Source organism: Elephas maximus, chromosome 7, assembly GCF_024166365.1.
Source record: "Elephas maximus indicus isolate mEleMax1 chromosome 7, mEleMax1 primary haplotype, whole genome shotgun sequence".
Lineage (NCBI taxonomy): Eukaryota > Metazoa > Chordata > Mammalia > Proboscidea > Elephantidae > Elephas > Elephas maximus.
This window is the reverse complement of record NC_064825.1, coordinates 1795275-1805424: the sequence shown is the minus strand read 5'-3', so window position 1 is coordinate 1805424 and position 10150 is coordinate 1795275. Positions and strand designations below refer to the sequence as shown.

The window sequence follows — 10150 nt, the reverse complement described above, 5'->3', positions numbered from 1 at the left end:
ATCTACACGCATATTTTAAAGGTAAAATAGAGTTAACTGGTTTTTCTTTTTTTAACATTCAGTTAAGATTCGTTATTTGATTTGTTTTTCACTTGAACAAATATATTTGAGCGTTGACCCTTTGTTCTTTTTTTTTTTTCTCCCCGGAGTGTAGATACTAGGCCTCATAAAATATCACCTACAATTTCTACAATGTGCTTAATTGTGGGCTAGAGACCTAGTTTCCCCAGAAGGCCTCTGAGAAACAAAATATGAATTCCACCATGATTAGGCAGTCAGCCCATTTCTATCAAGAGGTTGAAAGCCTCATATAAGGATGAGAAAATGAGTTTGAACATTTCTTTTTTTATTAAAATTTTTCATGGTAAATGATTGAAGGCTTATTGTCTGAGGCAAAAAAAAAAAAAAGGCAATCTTGCATACTCGTAGTGTGGTAACAGTTCCTGAAATGTGTTTCAGATTAGAGGTTTCTACAGTTTTGGATTCCTTTTCAAATCTATTTCTCTGCCACCCCGTAGAGGTGCCAAATAAAGTAGCTTGATTATTCATAATATATGCAGTTTGTCTCTGTGACTCTTTGATATATATAACCAACAAACAATATAATTTAACTTAAAACTTTGTGAAAGACAGACTTGCTGTGAGTATGTAACACTATCCCCAAGTGGGGTGACAGGGAAATCTATTTAATTTTGCAGACCCCTTCCCCAGCGTCTTACCTAATGTTTTATTTCAAATAAAATTTCCTGGGAAAATGAAACATATCTCTATATGAGACACTATATATCTCAACTGAAATAAGTTTTAAAATTAATTACTTTATATCTGGGAAAGAATGTGGATGTCTACACATCTAATGAAGAAGAATGTGCTTTTCAATGCAGTAGCTTATTCTTCAGTTTTAAAAACATGACCCGCTGGATGTGAGCAGTCTCCTTCATAACAACAACCATTCAAATCTCAAATAGCTGTTTTAGGCCACTAATTACTCTGAATTTAACCTAAAATATTACAATACCTTGGAGACTTTACTACAATTCACATCAAAAAGATCAATATACAACTAATCTCAGGGACACTATTTAAAGGAATGTGTTTTATTTGATAAATTTTGTAGAGTGGATTGTATTGTTTTTTTTGCACACTCATTTCCTTGATTCGCATGATATCTGGGCTGCCCAAATTATCCCGATTACATTTGAACGATTTCTGCAAAAATGAGTATCAAGGTAAGTTATGTGAGATTGATTTGACCATATATTGAATTGAAATTTTCTTGGGGCGGCAATCACAAAGCAGCAAGGGGAGAGACATTTCTTGGGAAGGTGAGATAAGGGTTAGGGTTTGAAGGTCCAGTGCAACCCCTACTGGGCAGCAAGGCCCTGCAGCTATCACTAGTAGTCTTGACTGGGGTAGAAAAAACATTTCTTTCTTATTTTTGCCTTACCACTTTACATTATGCTTAGGACATAGTCATGTTCAGGAATATTATTAGAAAGGTGAAAGGTTGTAAACTATGTAAAGTATTTCAAGCAATACAAACACCTGTTAAGAAACTTATGCAGTGGTATTAAAATATTTTGTAAATTGTTTTATTTTCAGTGAAATATATATGCTTATATGCATATGTATGCATGTGTGTATATAATGTGTAACTGTCTAGTTTTCATAACCGATTTTGAATATATGCACATTATCTCAACAAGTTGATGTTTTTAGTTCCTTTCTCCATTTTTATCACGTACCCTTCATTTCAAATTTCTCCTGTATGTTTAATGTATTTCTATAAATTACACAAGAAAAATTCCTAATATGAAACTGTTAGTTAAAAAAAAAAGCGGTTTCCGTCAAGTCTATTCTGACTCAAAGCCACCCTGTAGGACAGAGTAGAACTGCCCAGTATGGTTTCCAAGGAGCCGCTGGTGGAATCGAGCTGCAAACCTTTTGGTAAGCGGCCCTAACTCAACGACTGCGACAGGTATGAAAATGATCAAAGGTCGTGAGAAATGATTAGCAAGTTTTGAAAAGATCTACCGTGTTTTACCAAAACTATGCTACTGCATATCTGATAACGTTGCTCACAACATTTTTGGCCTAATAATTTAATAAAGTTGTTTTGTTTAACTAGGTTTTAATATTTTGGGATTATTTCTTTATTTTAAGCCTTCTATTTCATTTTTGATGTATCACTTATTTGTATATATTTTTTCTGCTTAGTCAGCTCTTTTCATTTTTATTAATTTTTGGTAAATTGGATTTTATTTGTGATATTAAAATTTTTTATTTTAAGAATTTAATTTGGGTTCTTGTTTAGATTTATAATTCTTTACATGAAATTTTTGGGGGTAAAAACTACAAAATCAAAATAACGACCCCCACCTGATGAAATGGGCATTCCAATAGTTTGGAAATTGTTGCCAGTGTTCCCATTTTCTTTTTTTTAAATAAATTTTTCCTTCCATATGTATGTTTATATTACTTTGTCATTCAAAAATTTATACATGATTTTTTTCATGGCATTGGCAGCAATTCCTATTGTGTCAGCACTCTCCCCCTTTCCACGCCACATTCCCACATTCCATTTGTCCAGTTTTCCTGTCCCTTCCTGCCTTCTCCTCTCTGTTTTTTGGCGGGTGTAGCCCATTTGATGTCATATACTGTTCGTTTTATAGGCCTGTCTTTCCTTTGGCTGAAAGGTAAACTTCAGGGATGGCTTCAGTTCTGAGTTAGAAGGATCTCCAGGGGCCATAGTCTCCAGGGTTCTGCTCTGACTGGGATTACAACAGAAAGTCCTGGACAGAGTGGGAGAAAATGTAGAACAAATGATCAAATTCACAAAAAGAACAGACTTCTCTACATATTTTATTGAAGGAGCCCTGGCTGTACAGTTGTTAAGCACTGGGCTTTAACCCAAAGGTCAGGGGTTGGAACCTACCAGGAACTTCAAGGAAGAAAGATGTGGCAGCCTGTTTCTATAAAGATTAACCCACTGCCATCCAGTAGATTCCAACTCATAGTGACCGTATAGGACAAAGTAGGTTTCGAAGGCAGTAAATCTTTACAGGAGCAGACTGCCACATCTTTCTCCCTCAAAGCACCTAGTAGGATCAACCCACCACCTCTTCTGTTATCAGCCAAACACATAACCACAGCACAAACAGGGCTCCTTCTGTACTGATGGTAGCTTTAGAAATCCTATGGGGCAGTTCTGCTCTGCCCGGGGGTCACTATGAATTGGAATTGACTCTAAGGCAATGGGCAGAGTATATAATTTATTGATGATATATAGTCATATAATAGTTATATAATTTCTATAAACCCACTGCCATGGAGTCAATTGCAACTCATAGTGACCTTATAGGACAGAGTAGAACTGCCCCGTAGGGTTTCCAAGGCTGTAAATCTTTACAGGAGCAGACTGCCACAGCTTTCTCCTCCTGTTCAGCAGCTGGTGGGTTCCAACTACCGCCTGCCTTTCAGTTACCAGCTCAGTGCTAAAATCACTACACCAGAATCAAGACTACTGATAACTTCTACAGCTATTGTATTCTTACTTTCCTGTTTTTCTATCATGCCCAATTATCACGCTATTTCATCACATTTATATCCATAAAATTTTATGTGTTGTATTTCCTCCTCTTCATTCTCTGATCAACATTTTTTTTTAATTTTTATTTCTAACTCAATCATTTTCTTTCAGATTTTTATTAAAAAATTGCATCATGGTCTGAAATATATAACCTATCTTAAAATTTAGATTCTATTTACATAAATTGGTTTACAGTGAACTAGCTTGCAATGACATTTATTTTGTCCTTTCAGTTACATGTGTTTGCATTTGATATTTTCAAAACATAAGCCAGTTTTTTGGATAACCATATTTAAATAATATTTTATTATCATTGAGTATTGTTATTACTAAGGTGAAAAATTTTAAGAATATTAAAAATATAATGTATTAGAATGTCACTAACTATAAATTATAATTTATACAATTTATCGAACACTTTTAACAAGTTAAATGTTTTTCATTTATTAGGTTTTCAAAAACAGTAAAGCTTTTAAATAGAATTTTTTTTTTCTTTTTTGTGTTGTTGTTTTTATTTGTCATACTCTATTTCATGGGTTAGAACATTCAAAAAAATCATAATGTTGTTAGAATAAGTCTTTGTTTTTTTCTGAATTATACAAACATCCATCATTATTTTATATCATTGTGTTTGCAGTTTTAGAGAAAAGCACTGTTCTTTGAGAAAGGCCTATAATGAAGAAAGACGGTTCAATAGGATCAAAGCTTTTTAGAATATATGAAATGTGTGTAGTATCTTTCCTATATAACTTAATGATATGATTACTTATAGTCAAATGTGCCTGAGTTTATACCAACTTGGCTGACTATAGATAATGTTAAAAACAAAATTTCTACAAGATTAGGTTTGTATATGAACCCATAAGTTTAACTTGCAATTTATGAATGGGAAGTTTCAGACAAGAGCTTTCTAATTCATGAATAGCAACTACAGGTTATGAGTTCTTATACAAATTTAATTTTGTAAAAATTTTGTTTTTAACAGTTCTGGTGATGGGGATGGGATTAATGGAACGTTTTGAACTTGGTTAAGCTCAGCAGGCAAGTCTTAATTGGTTAACTCACATTTTGGCTTCTGGGAAGGTCAGGCATTTGTAGGAACTAGACTTAGGTTTAGTTTGCTGATATGGGGCTTAGCATAAGTGACTGCACCTTGAACCAAGTATAGTCAGGTCAACAATAAATAAAACTTTATGATAGATCATTGAGTTCTATATGCTAGAATTGTATTTATATTTGCATGTATGTATAATCAACCATTGGTATTGTCAATTAATTTTCATATTTGTCACACTTTATATTAAAGCTGACTAGTTTTTACTGAAAATAATTTTAATTTCTCAACTTCGTTGAGCAATATTTGTAATAACAATTACCTAAAACTTTCAAATTTTAATGGGGCATCAATACCTTTTGACTCCATATCTCAACTGAGGAGCAAGTAATAACATTTTACTAACTGACATTTCATCCAAGTGCAGTTTAAATGTAAATTTCCCCTATTAATATAAAAGGACCAAGTCAAATTCAAAATGCCATTCTTGACATGTTCCTTGAGTTAAACTTAGATTAATAATTGCTAACGTAACATTTTAATGTTTCTTTCTCCAGCCCTTCTTAAAGGTCTTGCATATTTGTTTTTTGCCTGGGCAACAAATTTCCACATACAATTACAGATATTATAGAAATAATCACCAATTCATTTACAAGAGTTGTAGTATTCCTGACATACAAATGGTAATATAACATTTATTACAACCTATAGCCAATATAATTTCAAAATTGAGAAATGGAGAAAGAAATTCTTTTTGTAAGAATATTATACCATATTTGAACATCACTGTCATGTTTAATTATTTAAATGAATGGAGTGAAAGATTTTTTTTTTCATACCAAGTAAGCACATCTCCAATCTCTCATCTTGAAGATATTTAAAAGGGGAGAAAAGACTCATGTTGGCAAATCATCTAAATGTTTATTTCCAGATAAAATTTTTTTTTTTCAAATTGGCCATTGCTCAACAGACACAGATTCAGTGCATAGAAACAAGGGCAGAAATAGTCACCTAAAGTGATTCAAGGAAATTCTACTGCATTTAATAATCATTTTGTTTTCTTTTGAAGGACATTCAATGTTGTTTACACTGAATTTTCAGATATTGTCTGCTTTATTTTTATTTAAGCCATGAAGACAGAAAATCAAACTTTTGGAACAGAATTTATACTTCTTGGCTTTTTCCAATATGGCCAAATGAACACTGTCCTCTTTGTTACCATTGTGGGCCTCTTCTCAGTGGCTTTAATGGGGAATATCATACTGATCCACCTCATCCGACTGGACACTCCACTCCACACTCCCATGTACTTCCTCCTCAGTCAGCTCTCCTTCATTGACATGATGTACATCTCCACCACAGTACCCAAGATGGCAGCAAACTTCCTGTCAAATAGTAAGACCATTACTTTTTTAGGTTGTAAGATTCAAACCTTTGTGGTTTTGACCCTTGGTGGAACTGAAGCTCTTCTTCTTGGTTTCATGTCTTATGATAGGTATGTAGCGATCTGTCACCCTTTACATTATCCTGTGCTCATGAGCAAGATGATCTGTTTGTCCATGGTCACATGTGCATGGGCCAGTAGTTCTATCAATGCTTTAATACATACACTGTATGTATTTCAATTTCCATTCTGTACATCTCGGATCATTAACCACTTTTTCTGTGAAGTTCCATCTCTAATGCCTTTGGTGTGTCAGGACACCTCCTAGTATAAGTATACCGTCCTCTTTAGTGTCCTTATCATTCTGCTACTACCATTCATGGCCATTCTGGCTTCCTATGCCTGAGTGCTTATTGTGGTGTACCAGATGAGCTCAGGTAAAGGGCAGACAAAAGCCATCTCCACGTGTTCCTCTCATCTGATTGTGGCAAGCCTATTCTATGGGACTGCTCTCTCCACTTTATCTTCCTCAGGGTAATGCAAGACCACACACCTTGCATTACCCTGAGGAAGATAAAGTGGTGGTGGTGTTTTACAGTATCATTACACCTCTTCTGAACCCATTTATCTACAGTCTGAGGAATAAGGAGGTCATGGGGGCTATGAAAAGAGTTTTGGGAAAATAGACATTTGTACAGAAAATATGACTTTAAGAACCCTTTATAGTTTGAGACTGAACAACATGATTTGATTAGCCTACTGTCTAGAGAGATGTAAGCTCAAAGAAATGTTTACAAAATAAATAAATGTAACAATGCCTTGGTTTCTCCACTTTTCAGAAATAACTAAAGCATTGTTATTGGAACTGGGTGGATTTGCTGTGTAAAAGCAAGAGAATGGTTGCCATTATCAACTTTATCTTCTAAAGCAATAGATTTAATCCCGGTCAACACAATGCTCCCATGTCATAACAAATTTTTAGTACCTTTTTTAATATTCTGAAATAAAATGCACATGAAATATAATTTACCATATAATACATAATATCAGGAAAATACATATGATGACCAAACTATAATATAGAGCAAAATGCATACAACCGCTTATTTATTTATTTATTCATTCATTGAACAAGGGCTTTAATGCTTTAACTCTGTATGTTTTTTACCAAAAAGTATTAATCAATCACCATGACGAAGAACTAAGTGGAAAATTGGAATCGGGAAAACAAAGGATATTTGCAATGTTAAGTCAGACAGAGAAGGGAGAACCAAGAATGCAACATTTGTCAAAAACTAAAAGGAGTCGAGGAAGAGAGACAAGTGGATATTTGTGGATGAATGTTCTGGGAAGAGCAAAGAACAAGTGAGGATTCCCTGAGGTGGGGACATGCCCAGCATAGTCACAAAAGATCAAGGAGTAAATTGGTGAGACACAGAAAATAGGTATATGTTTTGGGGCCGGGTCTTACAGTGTAAATTAGATCGATGTGAGGATTGTGGCTTTGAACCTAAAACAATGGGCTACCTTTGCAGAGTTGTGGTAGAGAACTGATGTGGGCAGAAGAAAGCCATTGCAGTAGTCCAGCTGTGACAAGATATTACCTTGGACCAAGGTGATATTAGTGGAGAGGCAAAGACTGGGCAGATTCAGGAGACTGGGAGAAAGCAGACATTTGAGTTTTGTGGACACATGGGATGTGAAATACTATGAAATAAGAAGCTTTCAGAATTGGGCTAAAACTTGAAATTAACAACTGGAAGTGTGAAACTGTCATCATTACAGCTTGAGGGAAACCACAGGTGAAGCATTTCATCATTCATCATCTCTTATGCTCCTTTCATGTTAATGCCTTGGGCCCACAATTACAATCATTATTCTGGCTTCTATCGCCATTAAATAGAAGCTCTTATTTCTCATCACCATTGAGTCGAAACTTTTAAATCAGAAAATAAGTTCTCTTTGATGTCTGGCTTTTTTTCCTAAACATGTTTAAAAGGTTTAACCATATTTTTGAGTGTCTCCATCATTTTTATTACAAAGCTGAATTCCATCATATGGCTTAGAATAATTATTTCCATTCTGATGTCAGAAATGTTTGACTATAATGAATAAAACTACCATAAAGCTTCCTGTACAAGTGTTTTTTGAGGACACGTGAACTCTATTCTCTTGTACATATACCTAAATTGAAATTGCTTGGCCATAAATTAGGCACGTTTAGCTCTAATAAAAAAAAAAAATTTTTTTTTTTTTAGCGTTATCCAAATTGAATTCAATCATTTATTTTCCAATCAGTAATATATGAAAACTTCTTAGAGTCTGAGTGTTGATAACGAATAATGCAGTGGGTTGCTAAACTACTTGGTGCTAAATATAAAGTGGGATATAAGCCATGAGAGCAAAATACAACCAGTGTGCCATCAGTGCATGAACAATGGTATTGGAAGAAAGCGTACATTTCTGTGAAGTATTTTAGAGATTCACTGACAAGATTTTTTTGGATCCATTGTCAATAATTTTAATAATTATATGTAATGGCCTTTAGGAACACTCATTTTTGGTCCAAGACAAAATGTGTTTATTGGTCTATGAATGCCTTACTTCGGTCAGTTTGTTTATAATATAATGTATACCTGTAAGTTCACCACCCAATCCAACAACTAAAATAGTAAATTTATCTTTAGTGGTCCTCCAACTCATGGCGAGCCCATGTGTGTCAGAGTAGAACTGTTCTTGGTAGGGTTTTCAACGGCTTATTTTTCTAATGTAGATCACCAATCCATTCTTCTGAGGTGCCTCTGGGTAGACTCGAACCACCAAGCTTTCAATTAGCAGTGACTATGTTAACTGTTCGCACCATCCAGGGACTCCTCATATCCTCCTGTACCTCCACCATCATTCTGAATTTTTGGATTTTTAATTCTCTTGCTAGAATTATAATATGGAATTCATAGGGTATTAGAAAATATTTTTAGATGCTGTAGAACTTAATAAAGGGGTCTTAAGTTGTAGATAATCTTTTTGAAAATTGTTTTTTCAGTTGACATTACTAATGCTCCAGGTTGAATGAAATGACAGCCCATTCTATTTTACAGTTGAATGACATTCTATTTTAAGACTATAGTACACATTTATCCATTTTTTGTTTTTGGTGTTGTTGCTGATAGATGCTGGTTTTATTTCTAGTTGTCTACTATTATATACAATGCACTTATAAACATTGTTGCATTTGTCTCCTGTTTCCCATAAACAAGAGTTTGTATTTTGTATATATCTATGAATGGAATTGGTGGTGAAATTACTTACGTGTGTAAACCATTTGTGTTTTACATAAAGTTTGAAATTCTAATTTATACTTACTATCAAACACGAAAATAACAAATCCATATTTTAATAAATGTACATTCAAATTTAATGAATTTTAACATATTTAAATATTTTTCACACAGACAGATTGCATGAAAGTTCACATCTGCAGACCACATCAGTCGCTGAAGTATATGGTTGCATGTCCAGTTGCTAGCTTCAAGTTTCAGGTAATCTCCACCCCAGCTTCTTGATCTTGGCTTTAGAGTTTTATACATCCTTGATCTTTTATTATTGTAATTAATTTTTGTAGTATTTTTGACCATTTTCATGCTTTTGAGTTCCAGTAGAGCCTAAACCTGACTAAACACGATGCCTAAACTTCAATAGCTATAGCTAATAAACTTTTTTTAAGTAAATAACAATTTGAAGGATGATTTGTGTAAGTGATATAGAATAAAGAAATCCATATACGGTACATTCACAACTAATCACATAGATTATCGCAAATTGAACAAACCTATATGAAAGTAGTAACATATTATTAGCACTTGAGAAGATTCCTCATGCCTCCCCCTAGCTGCTACCCATACTTACTTGTAATGAAACAATTATATTTAAGTGCATTATCCATGAATTATACTGAACAGTGAAAAAATAAATCATTTCAACTATTACATAAATTCAATATAATCCCCATTAGAATCCCATCAGTGTGTGCATGTGTGTGTGTTTAATTTACAAGTTGGCTATAGAATTTATACAAAATGATGCAAAAAACAGTAATAGCTCAAAGGGAATTTTAAAAATAATA

General features: G+C 33.9%; 1 pseudogene; it reads left to right on the top strand.

The window, feature by feature from the left end:
- The first annotated feature begins 5746 nt into the window (after positions 1-5746).
- On the top strand, positions 5747-6713 carry LOC126078862 (olfactory receptor 2AK2-like; annotated as a pseudogene).
- Positions 6714-10150: the final 3437 nt, after the last annotated feature.